Source organism: Hydra vulgaris, chromosome 01 (genome assembly GCF_038396675.1).
Source record: "Hydra vulgaris chromosome 01, alternate assembly HydraT2T_AEP".
Classification (NCBI taxonomy): domain Eukaryota; kingdom Metazoa; phylum Cnidaria; class Hydrozoa; order Anthoathecata; family Hydridae; genus Hydra; species Hydra vulgaris.
The window spans coordinates 68,319,141-68,347,139 of record NC_088920.1 but is presented as its reverse complement, the minus strand read 5'-3'; the positions used below and the strand labels follow the sequence as shown (position 1 = coordinate 68,347,139).

Genomic DNA, 27,999 nt, shown 5'->3' with positions numbered 1-27,999 from the left:
TGCAATATTTTTGCAAAAAATATAGTAATTAGTTATTTCTAAGTTATTTCTAAACCACAGCCTACAAGTCTAGGTAGATTTTGATAGAGAACCCGTAAGAATTGTATATAAAAATTACAATTATATTTTAGAGCGTTATTATTTTGAACCATCAAATATTTGGAACTCTGATGAAACAGGAAATACCACAGTCCACGTACCACCTTCAATGATGGAGAAATTGGTATTTTGTCAGTTTTAAAAAACTTAAACGTTTCTGAAGGATTTTTTTCAACTCGCGGATTAAATCAGAAAAATAAAACCCGCATTCAGAAAATGAACATTAAAGCTAGTGACAAAGGTAAAAAACAAAGAAAGAGATTGAGAGCAACTAGAAAAGGTTTTGATGACAAAATCAAGAACAAAGTATATAACCCTCGGAGTTTTCATCAGTTGTTTTTTTTTTTTGCTCCCAAAAGCAAAAAACAAATAAGGAACATGACTAGTGCTGAACGAGGCGATAATGTAACAATGATTGCAGCCATTAATGCTACTGAAAATAGCATCCTACCATTACTTTTATTCCTACGTGATACGTTAAAAACTATTTAAATAATTGTCCTCCTGGAAGTGTAAGAGCAGCTAATAAGTCTAGATAGTCATTTTTGTGCAATTTCTTGAACATCGTATTAGTAATGTACGACCATCAATTGGAAAACCTCTTTGTTATTAATGGATAACCATGAGAGTCATGTAAGCTATTTGATAACCGTGCAACCCATAAAATGCAAAATCTTGATTGTAGCATTTTTTTGAATCATTTAAAACTTTTTATAACAATGCCATGAATAATTGGATGATATCACCAGGCAATGCTGGTATTCCAGTTACAATTTATTATATATCTTACCTTGTTGGTCAAGTTTATCCTCATGCTTTTGTACCAAATAATATTGCAAACAGTGTTAAATGGGTTTTATCCATTTAATGACAATACTTTTAGTGATACTGAATTTTTAGCCGCAATTTTAGGCCAATAGTGAAGGCTGTCCTACTAGGGGTGTTCAAAAAAATTAAATTTCGAAAGCGCAAATACACAACATGCTAAATTTGGGGCAAATATAAAAAAAAATTCGATTATAAAAAAAAATCAAAAATATTGAGATTTATCTTGTGCTCAAGCGTCAAAACCCCCTAAAAATGCCCCAAATAGCACCTTCGTAGCAAGGCTTTGAGCACAAGGTAAATCTTACTATTTTTAATTTTTTTTTTTTTTTTAATGTGCTCATAATAATCTATACTTTTTTTTTAAATTGATGTGTATCCGTGATTTTTCTTGACGATTTTATGCAAAAAAACGAAAACATGCGCATTTAACAAAAGAATGCGCAATAATTCGTAGTTATTTTATTTGTTTATATTTACATTGTTTGCTTTTCACTTTATTTGTATTTAGCTTTTTAGAAAAACATTTTTTTTTGGTTGATTGAATGATACAAACTTAAATTGCGTGCAACTTGTATCTTTAAAAAATATTTTTTTGATATATAATTACTAAAGTTCAAGCTATCTTCTGAATTTTGGAGCGTAAGCTAAGTAGTCCCTTTGCGATTCCTTTCTTGCTTATAACTTTGTTATTTTGTTTCTTGGTTAATAAAGATTCACTGCTTGATGCCTTAAAAATTGAGAGAATTTTGTCCACAGCAATAAGTCTATTTCGTTTTTCTTCCTCGTCTCTGTAGCGGTGAACAAATTGTTGCATCATTCCAATTGCCCTTTCAGCGTGGTCGTTTACACAAACAATATTTTTTGCAAAATTTAAAAATAATTTGTATGTTGATTGCGTGTGCCAATACTAAGGTGGCAAGGTCAGCCAATCATCAATCTGTTGATCTTTTATTCCGATCATATCAAGCATTAACCAGGAGAACTCATCAACCAAAGAAGCTAAGCTTTGAATTTGCTGATAAATGTTAAGTTCAATTTTCAACAATTTTTCTATATCTTTTTTTGCTTATTTTCAGTTTTAAAGTAACATGAGGTTTTGGAAATGATAATATTGCAGCAGCAATTTTTTCTTTTCTTCGAGTGCAACACCATCATCCAGCAAGGCTAAAGGAATTTAGAGTTGAGTCAAGATACCATGTATGTTTAAATAAAGAATTCAACACAGCATTAATAGCAAATGGTTCTGCACATACTGCTTTATACTATTGATGAGTAGCAGTCACATCCATTAAAAGGAGCTTTAATTGTATCATTTGATTGCTGGCACCACTTTGCATAAAAACAAGCTATAAATTCAGTTATTACCTTAATATGTTTTCTATTTTTTTGAATAAAATCAATTTGAGTTGAAAGAATTTGCATTTTTAAATTATGTATAGATTTCCCAAGAAATCTTGTATGATAAACCGCTTCAGTTTTTCGAATTTTAATGATAGAAGGAGAAAAATAGCTGACCACTAGCTCTGCAAGTTCTTTTCTATCTTCCTTTACAATATTATTTCTCAATAAGTAAGATCTATATTACTCAAGAGATTCTGTTGCAGCTTTTTCAACAACAGTTCCTTTAATTTCTTCCTAGCCAAATATTACTAATATAGATGGGTTGTACTCAAAATTAGACTGCTCAAACAAGTTTTTGAAATGTTTAAACAAAGGGTTATCAAGGGCCATAGTTTTTCCATTTGTTATAGCCTCACAAAAGTGATTCTCAACTCAGAAACATGATGTCTACAAGCTAAACGAATTAGATATTTATTTAACTCAGTAGATATTCTTATTAAAAATCCTTTATGTATTCCTGTATTGCTTGATGTGGTATCAAAACAAAGTTTTGAAATTCGAAAATTCGAAAATTCGAAATTGTACTCTTTTAGGACTTTTATTACACCATTGATCTTTTCCAGATGAAGTGGGTAATGGCGTAACTCCGAGAAGATGGGACTCATTATCAATAGTTGCCAGAATAGCAAGTCTATCATGCTTTTATTTTTTTCAATTATTAATTTCAAAAAGTATCTTTCCGTCAAAATGTATAATGCATAGGTAGGGAGAAGCATGGATGCTAAGTTCGACATCTTCTTTAGCAATAACTGCTATTTCATGAGCTGTTTGTTTCATCTTTCTTGATGCTGTTGACCTACTGCAATTTACATTTGTAAGATCAACCCCAGAACTATCAAGGATTGCAGCAGTAAATTTTGTCAAAACTTTGGAGAAATATCAGTAACTGTGGCAATTAGAGCAACATTACCAGAAATAATACCTTTTGGGATCTCAGCTTTTATAAGACTACTTGACTCTATAGAACGCCAATATACTGGTTCAAAATCGGAATCAAAAGATGAATCTTCGCTGGTTTCCGTACCAAATTCTAACTCTGAACTTATTTTTACTGATTTAGCAGCATTTTTTATAGATGGATTTCTCTTTCTCGTATTCTCCGAAATCTAAACAGCATACATTATAAAATAAAAATTAATGTACCAAAAATAAAAACCAATGAAAAATTGGAGAAGAGGAAGCAGTGAGAGGAGAGTTTTTAAATTCAGAAAAAAGATTTATAAAATGGATTTATATTATAATATTTAATACCTTCTCGCTATATTTTTTGTCTTCAGGCCCTAGAAACAACTTTCTGTTGTGTTCTTGATCGTTTAAAAAATTTAGGTCCTCTTTCCTATCTAGGTCTGACCTATTCTTGTCCTTCTTTATCCAGTTTTGTAAGTCAGCTATTCCTGCCCAAAAGATTTTTCCCAGCTCCTTTCTAAAGTCTTGTTGCTTTTTTAATTCTAAGGGCGACCTCCTGTGCATGCTTTTTTTTCAAATTCAAATGTTTTTTGTTCAACTAATTCAGCTTTTGTATCAAGTTATTATCTGATTGAAGAGGGAATCCAGCTTTAAGCCTTATTTTGCCTTATTAAGCCTTATTTTGCTTAGAATACACCTACAATGCAGTTCAACACATCTCTCGTATTTTCTGTCTTTTTTTACCGAGCATGCAATTATCATTGACTTTTTTAATGCTTTAGAAAGCGTCGTCTTATTAAAAGCTATGTGTTGTAAAATATCTAATCCAGTTGGCAGTTGGTCAACTAAAGTTAATAACAAAAATTTTCAGGTTGAGTTTGCTCTAGTACAACGTGAAATCTTATAGTCATAAGATTTCACATTATAAACTATAATCTTATATCCTAAACTAGATATTTAAAATTAAAAAAAGCTCAAAACAAATTCGTTACTTGGTACTGCTGGTTTCACTTTCTCAATAATAAAATGTTTGTTTTTTTTCGTTTTTATATTTCGCTTTTCATTGCCACTTTTTAACAGTTTCTTACTTTTATTAGCACTTGAAACTTTCATTTTTTGTGACTCTCCTTTGTTTTCTATTAAATTGTCCATTATTATTTTTACAACTATTTTAAAAGAAATGACATTCACTAATTTCGAAATATGAGATGAAACTAAAATGTTTACTGCAGAATTTCGCAATATACATTAATGTTAATTTACATTTGTCAGTTTTTTCTTTTTACAACTTTTAGACAGGTAATAAAAATTGTTTATTAAGTGAGAACAAAAGAAAAATGCAAACAAAGTACACAAATCAAATAACAAAAGAAACATTAATAATTAATAAACCAAACAATGTGAATATAAACAAATAAAATAACTTCGAATTATTGCGCATTCTTTTGTTAAATGCGCATGTTTTCGTTTTTTGCATAAAATCGTTTTCAATTTAAAGAACTTTTAAGAAAAATCACGGATACACATCAATTTAAAAAAAAAGTATAGATTATTATGAGCACATTAAAAAAAAAAAAATTAAAAATAGTAAGATTTACCTTGTGCTCAAAGCCTTGCTACGAGGGTACTATTTGGGGCACTTTTAGGGGGGTTTTGACGCTTGAGCGCAAGATAAATCTCAATATTTTTAATTTTTTTTTTTATAATCGTATTTTTTTTATATTTGCCCCAAATTTAGCTTGTTGTGTAGAGGTGTCCTACGTATCTCTCGTCCCAAGAGAGATACGTAGGACACCTTTACTGTTCTACGTATCTCTCTAGGGACGCCTTTGCAATAGTGAATACTGAAACTTGAACTTCTAACCATAGTATTGATGTTAAAACTACTCTTGCCAATTTACCATCAGCATAATCTATTGTTTTAGGGGAAATGACTCCTGTGAGTTTACCGTCAATATCATTTATTGTTTCATCTGAAATAATAAGATCTCACCCCATGTAAAAGGTCCCCGTCAACAATAACAAAAAATGGCAAAACATTTTGTCTGACACATGTTTATATGATAAAAATTCTAATGAAATTGATTTTGAAGCAAATATACTTGATAATAAGAGTGAAATTGTGTCTGGAAATTTTTTAATTGTCAAGTTGGCCGGAATGAAATACTCTCGACTTTATTGAGGAGAAGTTATAGAAGTTGTTGGTATAGTTTACAAAATTAAATTTCTTAAGAAATTAGGAGACTTTTGTAACAAGTTTAAACAAGAAGATTATAAATATTTGATATTGAACTTGAAGATATTATTATGAAACTTCCACCACCAAGTACTGGTCATGGTTCATCAAATCAATTGTATTTTGAAACAGGTTTTACATTTCATGGAATATTTACATATAGTACAAATACTAAATTTAAGTAAACACCATAAAAAAAAACTAAAAAAAAAAAACGTAAACAATACTTGAAAAAAAACTTTATGTAAATATAATTAAGTAAGAAGTTTGATTTAAACAAAATCCAATCTTTTATTCATCTATCTATAAGACTTTAATACACCTATATAAAATGTGACAATAAAAGAAAAGTAAATTATAATAATATACAGTAACAACATTATAATTATATTAAAAATAATAATAGTAATAACAATAATAACAATAATAATAACAATAATAATAACAATAATAATAACAATAATAATAACAATAATAATGATGATAATGATGATGATGATGATGATGATGATGATGATGATGATGATGATGATGATGATGATGATGATGATGATGATGATGATGATGATGATGATGATGATGATGATGATGATGATGATGATGATGATGATTATTATAATTGGCAAGGCCAATGATGAACAACTCTGCTCATTAGTTCAAAGTTGAATTTTATAAATAAAATTTATATAATTTATGCTATGGTTTTTATTTAGTTATAAGAATATAACTAAATAAAAACCATTAAACAATGAAAGTTAAACTTTCTTAACGTAAATTAAAATGTTGCCTTGAATTTTACTTCTTGTCAATTCAAATTAAATCTGATCCCAATTAGAAATACTACTGTCTTTGTAATAATGGTATATTTGAAGATTAAGTTTTTAAAAGCTCACATAAATATAACTTCTTTTTAAACTAATAATCATATTATAATATAATAAGGAACATGTCAATGCTCATTCGAGAGTGTTTGACACAGTACTCTCGGCAGCCATTGCAACCGCGGCAATAGCGAGTAAGTGTTACAGCACCTTTTTTTTTTAAGAAAAGTCGACGAAAGTGTATGCAAATATCTAACTTAGGTAAACTTCAAATTATGTAATGTTAAAAACATACTAAAACAGGTATCAAGTTTTACAGTTTTACTTTCTCTTGAAAATTGCAGTGCAGCAAAATCTCCTTTAAGTTTGCGGCAAAATCTCCTTTAAGTTTTGAATAATTTTATTTAATCTAAGTTTTTTATTCCTTATAATATCGTTTTAAACTGTCGTAAGACAATATGCCTGCGGAGCCGAGTAGTAGCGCGCCTGGTTTGTAATACGGAGGCCGTGGTTTGATTCGTCTTTTTTTTTTTTTTTATTTAACCTTTTTCAAAAGTTTTGTCTATCTTATTAGAGGGAGGGAAATGTTTGTCTACTATGTTTACGAGAAAAATTTGATATTATTACTCATTTAGAAAAAGAAAGTTTACTGAATAAAAAATCTGAATTAACTTCTAAATGCAGACATGAAAAGAAGTTCCTTTTAAATAATTATAAAAACAAATGACCAGTCTAAAATTATTCTAATTCTAAAGAATTCTTTTCATGATTTTTAATTTTCTCATGTAGTTGATGCAACTTCCTGGTTGCAAAATAACTACAGTTAATACATAATCAATTATAGCAGTTCCCAACCTCCTGTGAATTAATTTTTCTATAACTTAAATTTTTTGATGTTTAGACATTCATCCTGATGAACTTACTGATGATGAAACATGCTGTGAAGACAACTAAAATCTAAATAAGTGAAACTACTAATTTATTATTGCTCTGTTCTTTAACTTTACTTATTTATATCTTGTTTATATTTATATTTTTAAGGTTAAGCATGAAACTTTTTGAGTTATTTATTTTAAATCTATCTCTTTCCAACCATATATAGAAAGTACTATGCTTTATATGGCTTCACTTATATATTTTACTTTCCAGAGTTTCAGAGAAAGCCTATGTTCCAACTTGCTGAAATAAAAAATATGTTAGTAGATAGAACTGCACAGTTCTCTAATGATTCAGAAGAAAGTTTAAAACAACATAAAAGTTCAGATGAACCTAATGTTTTGAAAAGAAAAATTGCAAATAAAAATATCCTATACATCCTTTTGTATGCATGAGTTTTATCTTTATAGTTCATATGCTATATATTTTACAATATTTTTTTTTTAATTGTCATGAACATTTTCAATATTTCTTTCGCGTTGTTTCTTTTTAGGTAAAACAGTTATCATTAATTGGCTGTAAAAATCCAGTTGATACAATTAAAAATATTTTGCTCACGTAAATAATGAGCATAATTTTGAATTTTAACATTGATGCTTGACAGTATAACATTAATCATCATTTTTATATATGTAGACTGACAACAGACGCTATTTTGTCAGAATACAGAATTAATGGTCTTAAGAAGGCAAAAAAGTTAAGACAATTCTATGTATCGCTATCACTGGTATTCTCATTAGCTTATTATTGTGTTTGAATAATTTTTAAAATTAAAAAAACAATGTTTTAATTAAAAAAAAAGATTTTTTTTAAATTTTTTGCCTATGGAACATGACATGTATTTAAGTATATATTTCATTTTATGATCTTATTGAACTAAGTGTTGTTGTTTTTATGAGATGATGCTTTAAAGTCAAATAAAAACTTAACCAAAATGGATAACCAACTTATTAGGAGAGCAATTCGGCATTCTTCTGACCGGCTAAAGTGAACATCCACTAATATTGATATCTATCAATGATGGCTTAATTAACTATAATCAACTGTTGTATATTTTATTTACTTTGCATTATTCAGTAATTTTCTTTTATTTATAATATACTTACGGTTATACTCTACAGAATATATTAGTTTTTAGTTTGAAAAGTGTAACTTTGTTTAAAAATTTTTTTAAACTTTTGTAAAATTAATGATTTATTTTATATATATTAAATTACACTTTTTTTACTTTGATTTCTCTTTATACCTGCCCTTGCCTAGATTAAATCAAATCTAAGGTGTGTATTGTTTATCTTTGCATTTTTATTTAACTTTAAAAGAATGTCTAGGTAAAATTAGAATGTCTCTAGGACGTCTGAATAAAACGTCCTTAAGTCTTTCACATGAGACTAGCCAGAGACGTCCATAGGACGGCTGAAAAGACGTCTTTAGGACGTCAGCAAAAAATGTCTCCGGGACGTCTGCAAAAAACGTCTCAAGGACTTCTTGAAAAGACGTCTTTATGACGTCTGGATTAGACGTCCTCAAGCCTATCATTTGAGACCAACTAAGGACGTCTTACGGACAAAGAATGAGACGTCTTATGGACATCTATAGGACGTCAAAATGCCCGCTAGGAAGTAGTCAAAATGTGGCGCTTCAAAAATTTACGGAAATATTTCATTCGGAAAATGAAATCCTTGACTAAAAAACCCATGTTTTTATCAGGTTTTGTGTTATATGCCCATAAATTTTTGAAAGAATGTCAAACATTTCAGAGCGTATCAACTTAAAATGAACTGGGAGTTAAATAAAATGGCAAATCGATTGTAGCAACTGTAGCAAAATTCAATTTGTCATGCTTTGAAACAACTATATACATACCTCAGATAATTTGTTATATATTTAGGCTATTTAGCAGCAATCTTTTTTTTTACAAGGAGGTCTTACGTAGTGACTAAAAGTCATCAAGCGAGAATCTGTAGCAAAAAAAAATGTGTTGTAAAGACAAAAATTCTGTTAAATATCCACTCTCCTCTTTTAATAACTTTTTTCAATGAATTATTAAATGAAAAGGTTTTATAATTATAAAGACTAAATTAAATAGTCTGTTGGTTTCGTTATTTAATCTGTTATGAAAATGGTGAAATTTGTTTATGAAAAATGGTGTGTTTATTGCTGTTCTACAAGTTATTTATAATTGAAGAAGTCAAACGATTTAAAAACCTTTTAAAAAATTTATAGATTTTCCAGTGACAAAGAGAAGAAAACACGTTGGATAGAATGTTTACATAATGCAAGTTTTAAATCGTCTAGCAACACTTTATTATATGTGACGAAGAAAACTCTACAAAAATCGTCTGCCCCACGCTGCCTAAAAAAGAGTTAAAAAAACGACAACCAAAATTTTAGCATAAAAATCGGTTCCGTTAACCGAGATTTCCGCGTACCTAAGTTATTTATAATTGAAGAAGTCAAACGATTTAAAAACGTTTTTAAAAATTCATAGATTTCCCAGTGACAAAGAGAAGAAAACACGTTGGATAGAATGTTTACATAATGCAAGTTTTAAATCGTCTAGCAACACTTTATTATATGATCTGGTTGGCATTAAAATTTAAAAAAGGTTAAACTAAAATAACATTTTGCACAATTTTCCTGTCAGATAGATTTTTAGTTTATTAGTTTTTAGTTTATTTAGTTTTTAGTTTATGTTGCAAAAATGTTATTGTATCAGGAAGTTGCTGTTTTTGGAAAACCAATGATATAAATTCTCTTTCTAAAAGTGTTTTAGATGTCATCATAGCTTGTAATACAAGTGATATGTTTGATAGCCCTAAGTTTCTTTTGAAAATGTTGTGAAAACCTGTAAACAAATAAATTCCTAATTTTTATGTGATCAAATTCATTTAATTTTGGAGTCAGTAAAAAGGTCAAAGAGCAAAGCAAAGGAATTAAACGTGATAAAAACCTAACTTTAACATTTAATGAAAAACCATGGTTAACTACAGATGGAGCTCTTTGGTTGTTTGACTTTTGTCCACGTTATCAAAAATATACAAAGTAATGGACTCAGAAAGCAAAACTTTTTTTTCTGATAATACTTACAATGTTCTTCTTAATCATCCTGAAACTTCTAATATTTCAAACGTTAACAAAACTGTTGATTTTATCAAACTTGCTGTGGCATAATGGAAAACTTTTAATCTAAAAAGCGTGGGCGTATATTTTAGGTTCAATAATGATCAAAAAGCTTCCTCAGAGATCTAAATGATAAACAAAGAAATTTTGTTTTAAATTTTTGTGATACAGTAATATGCATGAAAAAAATCAGAAAATAGGCATAAAATATCAGCACCTGTCACAAGGCATTTCATAAGTTATACACGTGAAGAAATAGTATAGCTCATTAAAGCGCTACTAAGAAAAGCACTTTTGTTACATATATATAGTTTCTTACAGAACTACTTGAAACAGAATTTAGAAATTTAAGAAAAATATCTTTAGACAGTTTTTATTTTTTTAAACTTTATTCAATATCCAAAATCATTTGAAAGAGGTGAATTGAAAAGTCCTTTTGACAATACTGCTCAATTTGAATAAAGATAATGTTTGTTTGACTTCCATATTCAATACTTTTATACTTTAATATAAGGGTTTTTGCCTCCAATAAGGTAAAACTATTTTGTATAACAATTGATAAAGATCTAAAGTTTTGGGAACACAATAAACAGTTATGCAGTAAAGCTAATGGTAAATGTTTTGCTCTTTCACGCATAGGAAATTTTTTATCTCGTGATAAATCTATTTTGCTGTTTAATAGTTTAATTTTGTCTAACTTTTCTTATTGTCCTCTAATTTAGATGTTTTGTTCAAAAAAAGATGACAAACAAATAAATAGAATTCATAAAAAAGCTCTAAGTCTATGAAAGATTTGATTTGTCCCTGGATGAATTATTAAATTTCGATAATACTCCAAGAATCTATCTAAGAAATTTGAGACTTCTTAAGATCGAAACTTTTAAATCTATTAATCGTCTAAATTCAATATTTATGAAACACCTTTTTACTTTAAAAAATCTTACGTATAAACTCCGTTGTAGCAAAAAACTCATTCTACCCCCTAAAGGCTTTATGTATAATGATTTATACTGTACATTATATAGAGCCACCTCGCTCTTGAAAACTCATAATAATGAGACCATGTCAGCAAAAAGTCTTGAGGTGTTCAAAAAACATATCAAGAATTGGTATGGTAATAATTGCGTTTGCAAAATTTGCCGTTTTTAAAATTTTGTTTTATTTTATACTGACTTATATCTTTAGTTAAGATTTTATTACTATAAATAAATATTTTTAAATTGAAACAATTGCAAATTTTCATTAAATTTTTTTTTTTTTATGAAATAATTATAATTTTTTAATGACATTTTTATTTGTGTGTACTGCCTATAAAGTTAAATGTGTTGATTTAAATAAGTTTTAGTGTTAATTAAAACTATCTAGTAAAAATCAACTTGAAATAAAGTTTTTAAATTAAATTAAGTTAATGCATTACTTATTTGGAAGTGAGTGTTATCATCACAACATACTTTCCTATTTTACACCAAAATCAAACAAAGAACTATGTTGTTTTAAACAAAGAATGACCATATTAAGTTTTGTTGACATTTATAAGTTGACACTTTTGTTTTTATTATTTGCAGAGATTTGTTAATTTTAATATGCCTGAAGTTTGCTGTTTTGCGATTTTAAAAGCATTCCTTATTTATTTAAAGCATTCCTTATTTATTTAAAGCAATATATTTTTATTTAAAAGTTTAGTTTTTTTAGTTCTATTTTTTGTTTGATTTGAAACCTGTTTCTTTTTTTTCATTATTTGACAAAAAGTTTATTGTAATGAATTGATGAAGTCTATTATTAAAAATATGAAAATTATTTTTACAAATTTATATAAATACAGTGTCGATTTTAATTTTCAGATATTTTATAAAGTAAGCCATAAAATAAAGCATAATGTGTTTTAAAAAAAAATTTCAAAACACATTAAATAAAAAATTGAATTTTAAACAGATTTAGATTAAATTTGTCGTTTTCATTTTCAAATCTTAACCTCCAAATTTTTTGCAGACCAAAACATTTTAACAATCACTAATATTTTGTTGATTTGAATATATAGATAAATTTATATGATAATGTTTTGTGTATTATTTGGCATAAATACATTGACAGGCAATAGGAATACCAAGAACTAAATGTAAATACATCGACTAAGGATAAGGATTCGGTCAGGGTTTTAGTCATGATTAAAATTCCTGAAAGACAAATAAACTATCATTTCGTTAAAAAGTGTTCAGTTTAACTAAATGATTTTAACGTCGCGTAAATCAAGTAATGTTCTTCCGCTCTAAACGGACGGAAAGAAAACAGTAGTAGACCTCATGTATCACTATTTGCCACTGTACATCCAAGGCTAGCGCGAATGGTGTGTGACACCCTAACCCCATCCCCTATCAATGAATTTTAGTTCATTATGTCTGATTTAGCTCTTTTAGACCAGCAAATCGGCATATTTAAATTATACAGTACAGTCGGCAAATGTGAAAAGCGAGGATTTTTTTTTATGTAGACAAAAAATATATATATTTATGGTAAAAATCCTGGATCCGCCCCTGTTAGTATTATTAATGAAATTACTATTGGTATATTTTGTTATATATTGGCTTTGTCATATACTTTATTATATTAGCTTTGTCTCATCTTGTAATTCTAATTTGTATACATTTCCATTAGTATTTTCCTCATAAATATTCCGTATTTACTTATTATTAATTTTGTGAATAATTGTGAAAGAAAGACCTTTTTTCTGAATATATATTATTGATTGACTGTATTGATATGGCTGTACCCTATATCTTTGCCACTATGTGCTACAATTGTTGACATGTAAAAATAAAATTAACAATAGTGTTGACAGATCAATGTTATTAAAAAGGGATTATCTTTTTCCGGATAATTTTGGAATTCTGGATTTTTTTTTCAACTTTTTGTTTTTCCGGATATCCAAAACATTACGCATACATGCAAGTTTAGGGGTATATTTTTGTAATATATTTGTTTTTTAAGCTTTTTCACTAATTACACATACAAAAATTTTAAAAAGGTTTGAAAAAAAATTAGAAACAACTCAGTTAAAAGCAAAATTAAAAGGATAATTAAGAAAACTATATTCCGGATTTTTTACGGATATTTTATCCAAACAGTTTTCCGGATTATTAAAATATGACTTGGATAATGTATATATTAAATGACATAATTACTACATTGCATGGAAAAGTAAAAAATAAGAATAAAAATAGCATTTGAAAGTTTCTGTTCTCTTGGCTACCAGTTTTTAGCAATTTATTAAAATATTTTTTGAATAGAAAAATTGAATAGATAATGTCAAATAATTTTAAAAATAACATTGAAACATTTAAAAATTCTCCAAATCCACTAACTAAAAAGATCTTATCAATATTAAGTATGACGGTAACACTCCAAGAAATAAAAAAAATAATGAAAGAAATGCTGCATGATTTTAAGAAGGAAACTGAAGTTATATTTGAAAACCAAGAAAAAACTGCAATTGCTATTGTTAGTGCAAAGTTTGCAGCAAAATCATGCACCATTTCTTTCATTATTTTTTTTATTTCTTGGAGTGTTACCTTCATACTTAATAATTTAATTTGCACTACAAACACAAAAATACTCAACGAAAGATTTGATAAATTTGAGACAAATATCATTGCAAATGCAAATAAGATTTAAAAAATTGAAAAAGAGCTTGAAGTGATAAGAAAAAGTTTAAACTTCAACGAACACGTAATCGATAAAAGATTGAAAATAACAACAAACATTTATTTAACAAAATCGATAACAAAAAATATGAGAAATAAAGAATTAATAATGAATTTTTAAACGAAAAAATCCGTAACCTCGAAGAGAGATTGCGAAGAGGTAACTTAAGAATTGATGGAATATGTGAAGACGAAGTTGAATTTTGGGAAGCAACCGAAGAAAAGGTTCATTTATTTTTTCTACAAAAACTGGGTTTAAAAGACATTAAAATTGAACGTGCACATCGTACTAGGCCAAAAAAAGTTGGACGTCCGAGGGTAATGGTTTTAAAACTTCAACAATACAAAGACAAAGCTAAAATTTTAAAGAATCAACTCGTCTCAGAGGAACAAACATTTATGTTAATGAAGATTTTTCTTGGGAAACGGTTGCAATCAGAAGAAAATTGTTTGCGGAAGTGAAAGAACAACGTTTAACTGGTGAGAATGTTTCGGTTCGTTACGATAGAGTTATTTCTTTTAAAAATAATATTTTTAAAGACACTCTAAACAAATAAACGAATTACGCATTCTTTAAAAGAAACCTTACTTAACCTAATTTTAACAACAATGGCTTTATTAAATAATTTTGAATCCACAACTTAATGATTGTGAATCCATATTCTAAAAACAAAAACACCTGTTAGCGAAAAAATATATAAAAACTACAAATATCTATTTGAAAAAATACGTTAAAGCCTAAAAAGAAATTGCTACTCAGAACTAATTAATAAATGTATAAATGACTTAAAACGCACATGGCAAATTATGAAAGAAATTACTGGAAAACAAAAATCATACTTAGATTTTCTGCCGCAGATGATTAAAGTTGATAACATAAGTTTATGTGACCCAAGAGCCATATCCCATAAATTTAATAAATTATTTATTGGGATAGGCCCTTCGCTAACAAATAAGATTCCAAATACGACGGTTTCCTTTAAAGATTTCCTCGTACTTATGGATAATTGCATTTGTTCTGATGAGTTAACCTCAGAATTATCTTTTGAGGAATTTGATGTAGCTTTGAATTATTTGAAAAGAAACAAAGCAACAGGAGCAGATAAAATTAATGGAAATGTAGTTATAGACTGATTCGGTATATTAAAACATGTTGTTTTTAAAGTTTTTAAAGTTTTTATTAATCAAGGAATACTCCCAGAACAATTAAAAGTTGCTTAAGTTACTACTATCTTTAAAGAGGGTGACAGATCAAATATTAGCAACTATCGTCCCAACTCTGTTCTTTCGGTATTTTCAAAAATTTTAGAAAGAATAATGTCTAATAAAATATACAAACATTTCAACAAAAATAACTATATAACAAACAACTTGGCTTTAAAAAAGGTAACTCAACAGAACATGCAGTAATCCAGTTTGTGCATGAAATCTCGAAATCCTTTGAAAAATCACAGTACTTGTTACGCATCTTCATTGGCCTATCAAAAGCTTTCGACACAGTAGATCATTATATTTTACTTCTAAAACTTAAATATTATGGAATTAAAGGTTTAAAATGGTTTAGAAGCTACTTAACAAAAAAGAAAACAATTTGTAATTAGTAACGACGGTTATCAAAATAACTATTTTGATATCATATGTGGTGTTCATCAAGGTTCAATCCTCGGACCCCTACTTTTCTTGATATATATATATATATAGATGATTTGAATAAAACTTCTAACCTTATAAGTATCATCTACGCAGATGATACCAATCTATTCCTCTCAAGCAGCAATATTTATGTTTATATTCGCGTTTATCTCGATGAAAACATCTCCTGGAATCAACACATTAACTATGTATCTACTAAAAATTCAAAAAACATTGGGATTCTATATAAAGCTTGTAACTACCTTAATTAAAATTGCTTAAGCTAACTTTATTACTCTTTTATCCACGGTTATATAAATCAGGCTAACACTGCTTGGGGGAGTGCTGTAAAAAGTAAGTTAAAACTTCTTTATCGTCGTCAAAAACATGCGATCCACATAATTAACTATGCTGATCGTTTTACACATACAAAACATATTTTTACTGAAATGAGATTATTAAACTAATTTGAATTCAGTGTTTTTAAAGTTTCATGTTTTGTATATTTATGGAGAAACAATTTATTCCCTACCGCTTTTAATAATATTTTCAAACTCAAACCTAACAACAAATACGATATGAGAAACATTTTTTAAATAAGCCGTTTTGTCACACAAAAATTAATCAATTTTGCATTGCTTCTCGTGGGCCCTACTTCTAATATTTTGAAAATTGTTATTTAACTTAGATTTTATTACTTTTTTGTTTTAATTTTAGTTTTATTGTATGTTATACTTGTCTTTATTTTGCTTGCTTGTATTTTATAAGGTTCTGACGACAATATCTTTTGATCTTCTTTCAGATCCTAACTTATGTTTAATTGTTAGCAGTTTATATATGTGCGCATCTATACATTTGTAAGTGTATATATGCTTATATTTATATATGTAAGTGTTTTTCTTATTTTAATCATGCTGATATTGAAATTTTTAAATTGTAACACCATATATATGGCATATAATTGTACTGTGACATTTTAATGTTAGCGAAGTTATATAAAAAAATAAAAATAAATAAAAAAAATTTAGTAAGCCCATTATTTATCAAGCCCATAACATTATTAAATTAATTAAAGCCGATAACATTAAATTATTTAATAAGCCCATAACATTTATACCAACTGTAAAGTTTAACTTTCTATTATAAATTCTATTATTAAGTATTTCTTCTTTTTTTTTTTTTTTTTTTTTTGTTATTGCTATTGCTGCTAGATGCAATGTACTTTGTCGTTTTTAGTAGATAAAACTTGAATTTTACACAAGGTCTATGCATTCAGATAAAGACAGTAATGTGGGAATGTGTGTAAAAATTTTAAAATATTTTTATAATTAATTATTATATATCATTAGAAAGAGGCTAAAATTAGCATTACAATAGTGAAAATTTCATAACAAAATAACAATTCTACAAAAAGTTATGCTCATTTAAGTAACAAAATTTTGATTACAAGTAATTCTTGTAATCAAAATTTTATTAAAATTTGGGATGCACCTAGAAAATAAGTTTTTAAACTTTTCTAAATAGTTTCAAAAATGTTCTCAACATTCCTTCGATATAAATTTGATGTCTGATCAAGTTTTAAAGAAAAGTTAATTCAATAAAAGCGGTTGTAACTACAAAATAAAAATATCCAAAAATGAAGTTTAACTCTTCTACTTTTTGAAAAAAATCTATGTTGATATAAAATTCTAAATAATATCAGAACAAAATACATCCTTACAACTCAAACACAAAGCACGCTTTGATAAAATGGTCGAAGATTTTGATTACATAATCGTTGCCGTAACTCATTGGATACATACTACATTGGATACAAACTAGATTGGATACGCACGTACCTATAGTCTGGTCACTACATTAAAAAAAAAAAGGAAAACTAAACATTTTGAGTGGACATTCTAAATTTTGTATAGGCTTGTTCCATATGACTTAAGAAGTTTAAAAATCTTTACGTGTCACTTGGAAACTGCTTATAACTTTAGTTAAACAAAAATAGATGCAACTTATTGAAAAGATTTCAAGTCTATAATAATCGCCATGTTGTTTACAAATTATTGACAGGGGGTTAATAATTTGTAAAATTAGATGTTTTAAATATAATTACTGAAATCTATGTAATTCAAATTTCATAAACCTTATTTGAAAACAAATTTGTTTACAATTACTTCTTAATATTGTAATAAAATTATAAAATACTTTTAATTTAATAAATCTAAAAAAGAAAATTTGTTCCCGTTCTTTGTTTACGAAAAAAATGTTTATTTTTCAAAAACTGTTTACTAAAAAAATTAGTTTTATTTTTATTTATTATTATTATTAAAGTAAATAATGACGAGTAGCAAAAAATCGCAGCATCTTAATCTAGTTCCTAAACAAGAAATTAAAAATGCTTGCATACTTCATCGAGGAGAAATTGGTCAAAATAATAACAAACTGCGTGGTTTTACTGAAAATGCGCTTGCGAAAGTGAAGAATGCTTGGTAAGTTACATATTAAATGTCCAACTCAATTTGTTTATTTATATACTGCTTAAAACAATGGTACGGAAAAAAAAATATCATGGATTTGATAATAATATTTTTTTTTACTTTATTCAAATTTGAAATGACTTTAAAAGCATAAACATTCTGCCTGATACGTGCCCAACAACTCTCTTGTTTCATCAAAGATGTTACGATAAGTATGTGAATATAAAAATATTAAACATTCTACAACATCGGAAAAATAGAGCAGAAAGAGTCAACGAGAGTGTAGTTGTGGATGATGCATCCTCGTGCATCATCTAAGCGCAGAAGCTTAGCTCGAAAAGAGATAGATCAGATAAATTAAAAAATCCATGGGTGGGAAATGCAAACAAAGAAAATTACCCTCAGTTTTCACGGTTTTTCTTGTTTTATATACTACTTCAAAGTTAAAATAATTTCCTTGTTTCAGGAAAAATTATTGCGGATGAAGAATGTTGCATTTGCTATCGTAAAAAGACTAATAAAGATAGGAACAGATGTGAAATGCTTATAAAATGCGTAACGGAAAGTGCAGCAAGCATGTTAAAAGAAAACGCTGTAAGTAAAGCTGGCATCCCTCGACTCATAGCTAGTATATCGGCCACAGAATACTCCAAAATATTTTGTTCGGATTTCAACAAATTTAACGCTGGGTACTCACAAATCATACTGTTTCAAAATGTATTTCAATTTTAAATAATGGCATGGGAATCACAACCAAAAAACAAATACCAAAAGATCTAAAACCATCAAGAAAAGATTTCAACAACGGATGTGTAAAGAGCGTTGATAATAATAACAAATTGGAGTCCTTTTGAGCAAAGAAATTCTTTGATAAATATTTGTTCTGGAATAGAAGCACCTGATGAGTTAAAAGAAAATTTATTGAATGCACAATCTATCGGGGAGGTAGAGTTCCAAAGGTTCTTTAGAGAATGCATTCATTCTTCAACAGTTTCTTTTTACGTTCCAATCAAAATGTGTCGTCTGCAGACATTTAACAATATAAAATTGAAAAAAATTTATGTCTTAAAGAGAAATCATTCACTATCTCAGCTGAACGAAGCATGTTTGGGAGATTGCTAGTTATTGCAAAAATTAGAGAAGGTCTAACTTTGAAACAAATACTATTTTATTCTTTAAGTCCTATCCCATGGGTGTTTGGATGATCTGATGGTAGCCTCGTCAAAACAAACAAGATGAATCTTCTTTATAAGTTAATTTACTACTGTTACTATAGGTATTGATAAATCCTCTTATTCAATTAGCAGTTTAACTTGAAATAGTTGCCTATAGCCGAAATCATTTGTTTGTTAAAAACATATTAGTCATTCTAAAATAATTAATAAATACTACCTAAATACTAAATTTTAGTTATTAGGTAACATTTTCAGTATAAGTTTAGTAATTTTAGCAACTTTTAGGAGCAATAGAATCTTTGGTAATAGAGAGTACTTTGTGGAATTTGTTTTACAAGTTCCTCAAAGTGCTGCACATGTTTTTGATAAAATGACAATTCTGCAACAGCTTGCTAACATTAAACTCAAAACTTTAGGATACATTTCAGAACTTATTTTAAATCTAATTCTGAAAGGATCCACAATATATTTTGTGACAGACCAATACCAACCTGGCTGGATAAAATCATTCGAACATGCTCGAAGAAGTCAATACGGATCTCTCAATTTTAGGATTCAGAGTAGAAAATAAGCAAGACATTGTAAGGCAAAAGTTTTTGCAAGACACTACCAACAAGACCGAGCTTATTTCATTCCTACTAAAAGATTGGTCACATACGGAAAGATTCGCATCACAGCTTACCGGATATGTTTTCTTTGAAAACTTGCAGTCACGATTTTATAAATTGACATGTGAGGTTGGCGGTCAGTTTAGCTAATAAACTAATAATTTGTTTTATTTATTTACTTGATATAAGTTATTTCTGTTTTTGTAGCTATTTTATAAAATCATATTATACATAAAGGTTTCCAGCGAGGAAGTTGTATCACTGCACACAAGTCAAGAAGAAGCTGATATAAAAGTATTCTTGTGCTCTAAGCACGCTGCATATATATATATATATATATATATATATATATATATATATATATATATATATATATATATATATATATATATATATATATATATACATACATATATATATATTTGAAAAATTATTAACGTGACGTCATCAGTACCAAATAAAAGTCCAAATTTGATCCTCTAAGCACTTTTAGAATTGCTCGTGAGTTTTTCTTAAGATTGTTATTTATTATAAGGTTTTCTCAAGAGGTTATTTATCGTTTGATGTAAACATGTATTTTTTAGTTTGATAAAAGAATATACATCAGCGTGACGTCATCAGTTCCAAATAAGGGTCCAAATTTGACCCTGTAAGCACTTTTAGAATTGCTCGTAAGTTTTTCTCAAAATTTTGTTATTTATTATAAGGTTTTCTCAAGAGAATATCTAACGTTTGACGTAAATCTGTATTTTTTACTTTAATAAAAAAACTGTATTAGCGAGACGTCATCAATACCATATAAGGGCCCAAATTTGACCCTTTAAGCTTATTCAGACGGGCACGTAGAGTTTTTCTCATTTAAAACATCAACCTTAAATTATTTAATTAGTTTTTGTAATGTCCACTTCATTTCCAAGAAAAAATTACACGTAGCGTTTAGACTACTAAGTAATGACGCCAGCACAACCCATACTGGTCTAAGCATATCTCCTGTAAATAAATTTGTATGGAATATTGCTAACACAAGAGTATTATTAGATTTATTGAAATATAATTACAAAGTGTTACCTCCGTTAACTTTAATTTCAAATTCAATCTAAAATTACTAATTTGAGGAAACAAATTAGGTATTTAAATATCCTATATCTAATGCATGATACCTTACTGAAATGCTGAAAGTGTTTTACAAAATTACCATGTATAATAATATCTAATTGCAGTTTAGTTTGTAACTGAGTGTTACATTAAAAATTACTTGAAATCTTGTTCAGTATTGTAGATGTACATTGATAATTTTTAATTGTCACATTTAAAGTTATTTGATTCATATCATATAGTGTTAATGATGTACTTATATTTACTTATATTTATGTATATTTTTCATATACGAGAAAAATTTTAAGTAGGTTCATTGGGAGGAGCTTCTAGTAAATGGTGATACGATATTGTTGCCAAAATAATAGGTAGTAAAATTTCCCTTGACAATGACCTTTTATCTCAAAGTCAAAACTTTTCTGCTCAAGATTTTCAAGATGGTCAGGTAAGTTTAGTATAATTTATTACTGTATATTTTAAAGTGCTATATATTTTTTAAAGTCATATTTTAAAGTAAACAAAGGAACTCTAATGATGAAAAAACTTTGAATAAAATAGCAAAAACTGAACCGGTAAGAACAATTAAAAAAGCAAACTTTTCTTCGGAATATTTAAAAATAGCAATTAAAAAAAGAGAGGTTGATGCTTTAGAGCGTATGTGCGATGCAATTGCAAGTGCATCTCAAACCCAAGTAGATGTGTCTAAAGCCCAAGTAGAATATTATAAATTCTTTATGAAAAAATAAGGTGTTCTATTAGTCAAGATATCTCTTCAGTAATTTGTTATGTTAAAGTCAAAAGGTAGACGAATTACTATTTATATATTTTTTTTATGTTACCATATTACTATTACCAAAGAAATTTTTACTTTGTGATTTCAAGCATTAAAATGCATCTCTGGTGATATTTTTTAAATTTGTCATATTATTTTAACAAAGTGTATTTTATATGGTACAAATACTTTTTTTTTGTATTTCTATGCTATATATATTTAGTATTTTTAACCAAGAAATATTTTCTTTGCAATATGATACAAGCCTGTAGATGAACTATAGTGATATGTTTTTTTATAATGCCAGCGTGATTTGTTTTTTATTTATACAAATTGCATTACATGTTTCATTTTTATTTTTGTTAACAAATCATGCTCTATTAATTCTAACAAAATGGTTTTTAACAATGTGTTTCTAATTTAACTAATTTCCCTTGAATTGTAATATGATAAATATTATATTTATGTAATGTATTTATATAGTTTTAATAACTTTTTAAGGAGATATCTGTGAAGGAAAAAACTATTGGAAAAAAATGGAAAGCGTTTTGACCGTTTCGATCAAGACATTAATCGATGGACATTAATCTTGAACATTAATCGATGATGAATCAATTACCCGCCCATTTTCATATTTAAATTTAACTTCCTTTAAGTTAAATCAACAAGGGGATCTAATTGAAAGAAAAGTTTAGGTTAGCCGAAAAGTTCTCAAATGGTTTAATTAGGTTTTTACTCAAATGGAGGAATGTGAATTTAAAGAATATTTTCGAGTAAATTGTAACACATTTAATTTCCTAGTTAATGAGTTGCATCCACATTTAGGTAAAAATAACACAACTTTGCGAGAACCTATTTCAGTAGTAAAATGTATTGCAGTCGCATTACATTATCTAGCTTCATGTGAAGAATATTGTGTTGTGTCTAACCTTTTTGGAATAGGAAAGGCAACAGCAAATTTAATTGTAAATGAATTTATCAACGCTGGTAATGATATTTTACTTCCTAAGTATGTTTAATTTCCGTTGTCAGAAGAAAATTTAAATAAATGTAGTAGAGATTTCGAAGCTATTCTTGGTTGCCATATCCTTATTTTAGCCCTTAAAGATCAAGCTATTTCTCATTACAATTATAAAGTGTGGTAATCCATTGCACTGTTTGCCATTGTAGCCTGTAGATACCGTTTCATTTATACAAGTGTTGGATTGCCTGGTAGAAATAATGACAGCCATATTTTGCAGAATTCTTCTTTGAAAGCAATTTTAGAATTAAATCTATTTGATAAATATTGTAAAGAGTTGGGCGGTTCTCTAGTTCCACTATGTTTGATAGGTGATTCAGCATTTCCTTTAATGCGTCATTTGTTAAAACCTTGTCCTGAAAATTTGGAGCTTAGTGAAATTCAAAAATAACTACAATGAAATATTTTTCGGAGCTAGAAGAGTAGTTAAGAATGCTTTTAGACGCGTTATAACTCGATTCCATGTCATTTACAAACATATGGAATTCAGTATTAACTTTGCTGCAAGAATTGTTAATGATTGCGTCACTCTTTATAACATTTGTGAATATTATGACGACATTAATATAATAGAATGGCTTACGTATCATCATGATAACAGTCAGGCTCAACCCAATACAGTTTCTACTGTTGGGAACAATGGACAAGGAAAAAATGTTCGTAACTCAGTTGCTAAATACCTTTATGAAAGGGACAAATAAAGTAGTAATAATGTTTTTTATTATTTGAAGCTTTAGCTGTAATATGGTTATGCATTTATTTGTTTTAAACTTAACTTACTTTACTTGAGTTTATCAAATGTGTCTGAATAAATAAATATTAAAATGTATGAACACAAAATGAGAATAGTTTTAAATGGTCATGGAACGCTTATTAGTGTATAATATGTTTATTCAGTACTATGCCGCTGACAGACTAATATTCTGTGTCGTCAAAAGCGATGTGAACGCTACAAGGAACATTTTGCAGAACATTTTGATCCTAGAACATTTGTTCCGGAATAATGTTCCACCAAACATCGCTAGTGTGAACATGGTATTAGGTTACGGAAACCGTACGTTCAGCTTTGTTTTTGTAACTATTTGGTATTCACCAACGTTTCGCAGTATTTCCGTAAAGTTACGGTTGCGTACGAGTTAGGCTGAACTTACTCAAAAACTTACGCAAAAATAAAACAAAAAACAACCGAGATGATTTTTTTTTAATGAACCATGTTTTTGCAATTTTATGAAACAAACTTTTCTAATATTGAATTCATATAATTTCTAAAAATTTAAATAAGGGATTATAACTAATTATCATTTTTTACAGCTTAATTAAATAAAAATAATACTTTTATAAAAATCTGCTATAAAAACTAAATATTTCTTATTGAATATTTATTTAGTAAAAATATCATTACAAAATTTAGCAAACTAATTTTAAGTAGAAAAGAGGAAGAGAGGGGTTCAGAATTGATTAATCTAGAAAGAGGTTATAAAGGGCAGGTAAACTTTGACAGTAGTTTAATATTGCAATAAAAAATTTAATTTTCTTTAATTGTAAATATCACGTAAATAGTATTTATTTAAAATACAAATAATTAAAAACTTGTATACTAATTTGACACTAAGCATGAACATATTTAAGTTTGGAGTTTGCATAATCCCTAAACAAGTTATATTTAAAACATCAAAAATTTTTTTGTAACATTCGCCAATTTAACATTCGATATATTATCGCCTTCGATTTAAAAACAAAGTCTTAATTAGTGTTCGTTGTACAATGCCAACTCGAATTGGTTGACTTGTGTTAATTTAGCCTGAACATAGTGTACATCATCTTCATCGTTTTCCTCAAAGTTAATGTCATCTGGAATTTCTAATCCTAAGCAATTGCAAAGGTTTTCCAGTAAAATGCACATAAAATATATTTTCCAGTATATTGTTATGGTAAGCAAATGTTAGGAACACTGAAGGACACAAGAGAGGTGAACCTCTCTTGTGACCTCTAATAACTTTTGAGATGACCAAAAGATTGCTCAACATCACAATCTACATGAAGGTGAACTTAATTAAAATATATTTTCTCTGGCGTAGTTGGCTGATTAAATAGTGTAACCATGATTGTTAACAAACCTGCATAGGATTATATTCCAGTGTATTTTTTAATTCAGAATTAGAAAAAAATAAAAACCTTTATCCAGGATACTTTTTGAAATCTTTGAAAAAGCTAATTTTTAAGTAAGTAGTCTCTAAATCAACTCTTATAAACATTTGCAACAGCCTTTTATTAACAAGCTTATTCAACAATAAAAGATCAAAAGATTATTCCTTTTTGTTCCTTATAATTTTTACCAATTACTCTTTTAAAACATCCACTTACTTAAATTTTATCTAGAATATACGTCTTTTAAACATTCAAATGACTTTCTGGGCGTGTTTTTAAAGTTTTAAAGACATTTGTTAGACAATTTTAGCAATCACAAAATTTGTAGAATTTTGGGGACAAAAATTGCACATTCAGAAAACATAACAGAAACCGAAACCAGTGTGCCTTACTGATTAAAACAGATAAAACACAAAATCAAAAGTATAGACAAGATTAAAACTTATTTCAAATTACAGATATAAAAAATGTCATAAAAACTGTTGTCGTGGTTTAGTTTTTCGCGGTTACCGACGCCTTTTCTATCTGGCGCTGTTTTTAGGATATCTCCTCCGCATTTTTCTGGTTCATTTTCGGCATCCTTGGGCATGGTCTCTGCAAAATAAAAATATATATATATATAAAATTATAGAATATAAAATAAAGAATATAATATAGATTCAATCAAGTTAGGTTATACAAATGTGAAGGCTAACTGAACAATTATTATTATGTAATAAGTAATTATATGTTAACAAAAAAAAGACAAATTATTATTAAGCATAATTTCATAGTTTGATCTTAATCGTAAAACCAATAAACCAATTAATTATATGGTCAGATTTTTAAAATAAAAAAAGGCAAAGGAAAGACCGATTTCTATTAATGCGCAACTATTAGTAAATTTGTCTATGAAATTCTTCTTTTTTCGCAATTAAATCTAAATTTTTAAAAGTTGATATATACATACATATATATATATATAAATATATATATATATATATATATATATATATATATATATATATATATATATATATATATATATATATATATATATATATATATATATATATATATATATATATATATATATATATATATATATATATATATACACGGTGCGTACGGTATTTGAGGGACATCCATATATGTGACTGTAATTTATAGAGAACAATTTTATTATTTTTTTTAGATCATGAAATGAGGACTATGAAGTAATACAAGAAATAAAGAGACATGCAGTTGTTGTCGCTATATGCGCAAAACGCACTGGTTTAGAAATCTTCAGTTTTCTTAACTGCGCCAGATCATTCGTACATAAGGTTCGTCGTGAATTGGAAGCATCAGTTATTATTATTTTTTTTTGTTAGTCACCTCCTCAAGGCCGAGAAGGCCACTACAGATGAGGAGGCTACTTAATAGTGGTTTATAACCCTCTCCCAACTCTATAACTCCGAAACACGAACCTTGACGAACAAGGCCGCTGCGCGGAGAAACAAGTTGAGCGCGGTACTACCAGGGACGTGGAATCAATTGGCAATGTAGAAACTGTTACAAAACGCAAAAGACATGAGAAACGTTCGGACACTACTAGATACACAATAAATACACAATTTGTCCAAGAAGTGTAAGAGATCGTTCACGAAAGCCCTTCAAAGTCCATGAAGGCTATTGCAAAGAACCCTAATGTCTCTGAGAGTCTAATTCGTCGAGTTGTCCACAAAGACCTACGCTTTAAGTCCTACGTTATATGCAGACAGTTTATATCGACATAAACTCGGAATCAGAGATTTCTTCAAGGAAAACGTCTCTTCAACAAGCTTAAGCACCCTGTAGTTCCTGACATATTATGGTTTTTTGTGTGACAAAAAAAATTTTGATCAAGTCAATCGGAGAAATGATAGTTAGTTATGCTGAAATCCTACAGAGGTTCCTCGTGTTATGCACACAAAGTTTCCCGCGACTGTCATGGTTTTAGGAGTTGCGAGCAACAAAGAATATGTGTTATGCCACCTTACTTCTTTCAATAGAGGCTTTGGGTAAATGCTGCCGCCTACATCGAGGTTTTAGAAACAGTTGTGAAGCCCTTGATTGATAGTGTACGTGGGGACAGACCATACGTATTTTAGCAAGACTCTGCTCCTGCACACAAAGTCATGACAACGCAAGATTGGATGGTCAAAAAAATTTTATGACCACATCATAAAAATTTTGGTTTTCATGACCACAAACTTATGGCCACCTAGCTTCCCTAATCTTTATCCCCTTGATTATTACGTATGGGGCGCAGTTATTTTTTTCCTATTTTATTTGATATTAAAACTCATTTCATTTTTGATTTGTATTTTTAAACGACTTTTTAATCCTAATATTTTAAAGTTTTTCTATTTATTGATTTAAAATATATGGCTGATGAGTGTCAAAATGTATGAAACTTTAATTAGCATCAACAAGTTTTTTTTCCAATCTAACTCTCTCTCAAGTAGTAAAAAACTAATTTTGCTATTATTTAAAAATTCCTGAGGCTTAAGGTAAGATTTTTCATAAATAAAATGAGCATCTTTTGGAAATACAAAGATTTTGTTAAATTTAGTTTGTTTATTCAATTTTACTGATCCAACTTGTTTATTCAATTTTTCTGATCCAACTTGTTTATTCAATTTTTCTGATCCAACTTGTTTATTCAATTTTGCTTGTCAGATCAGGTTATCCTGCTAATGGTAACATGTAACCCAGTACAATCTGCTTCATGTCCTGCTGCCTTGTAGGATACGCCTTTTTAGGCAAAGGCTAGGAGATACCGACTCCGATTTAAAACACTCCCTGCCTTAAGGCTCTTGGTTGAGTAAAGGCTAGAGATGGTGTCTCGATAAAAATACTCATCTTGGGCAGATGTTAAATGCACCCAGCTACTGTCTTGTAGAAGGCCTCCTAGGTAAAGACTTAAGGGGTAAACAGATTCTATCTGTTGACCAGCCTCGCACCCCTTCTTCATCTATTAGGCTGGCGCAGATGTATTTTTAATACATTGTTTCCAGTTTAGGATGTTGAAT

General features: G+C 28.4%; 2 long non-coding RNA genes across 2 annotated transcripts in view; one reads left to right on the top strand and one right to left on the bottom strand.

Annotated features, from left to right (window-relative positions):
• Positions 1–17,996: 17,996 nt before the first annotated feature.
• LOC136075553 (uncharacterized) lies at positions 17,997–24,173 on the top strand. The gene is made up of 2 exons (XR_010636010.1): positions 17,997–18,157; positions 22,297–24,173. It is a non-coding gene; the product is annotated as an uncharacterized LOC136075553 (long non-coding RNA).
• Positions 24,174–25,381: 1,208 nt separating this feature from the next.
• LOC136075552 (uncharacterized) overlaps positions 25,382–27,999 on the bottom strand; it is a 46,831-nt gene continuing 44,213 nt past the window's right edge. Inside the window, exon 2 of the long non-coding RNA XR_010636009.1 lies at positions 25,382–25,558. This is a non-coding gene — a long non-coding RNA (uncharacterized LOC136075552). The remainder of the gene's footprint in view (positions 25,559–27,999) is intronic.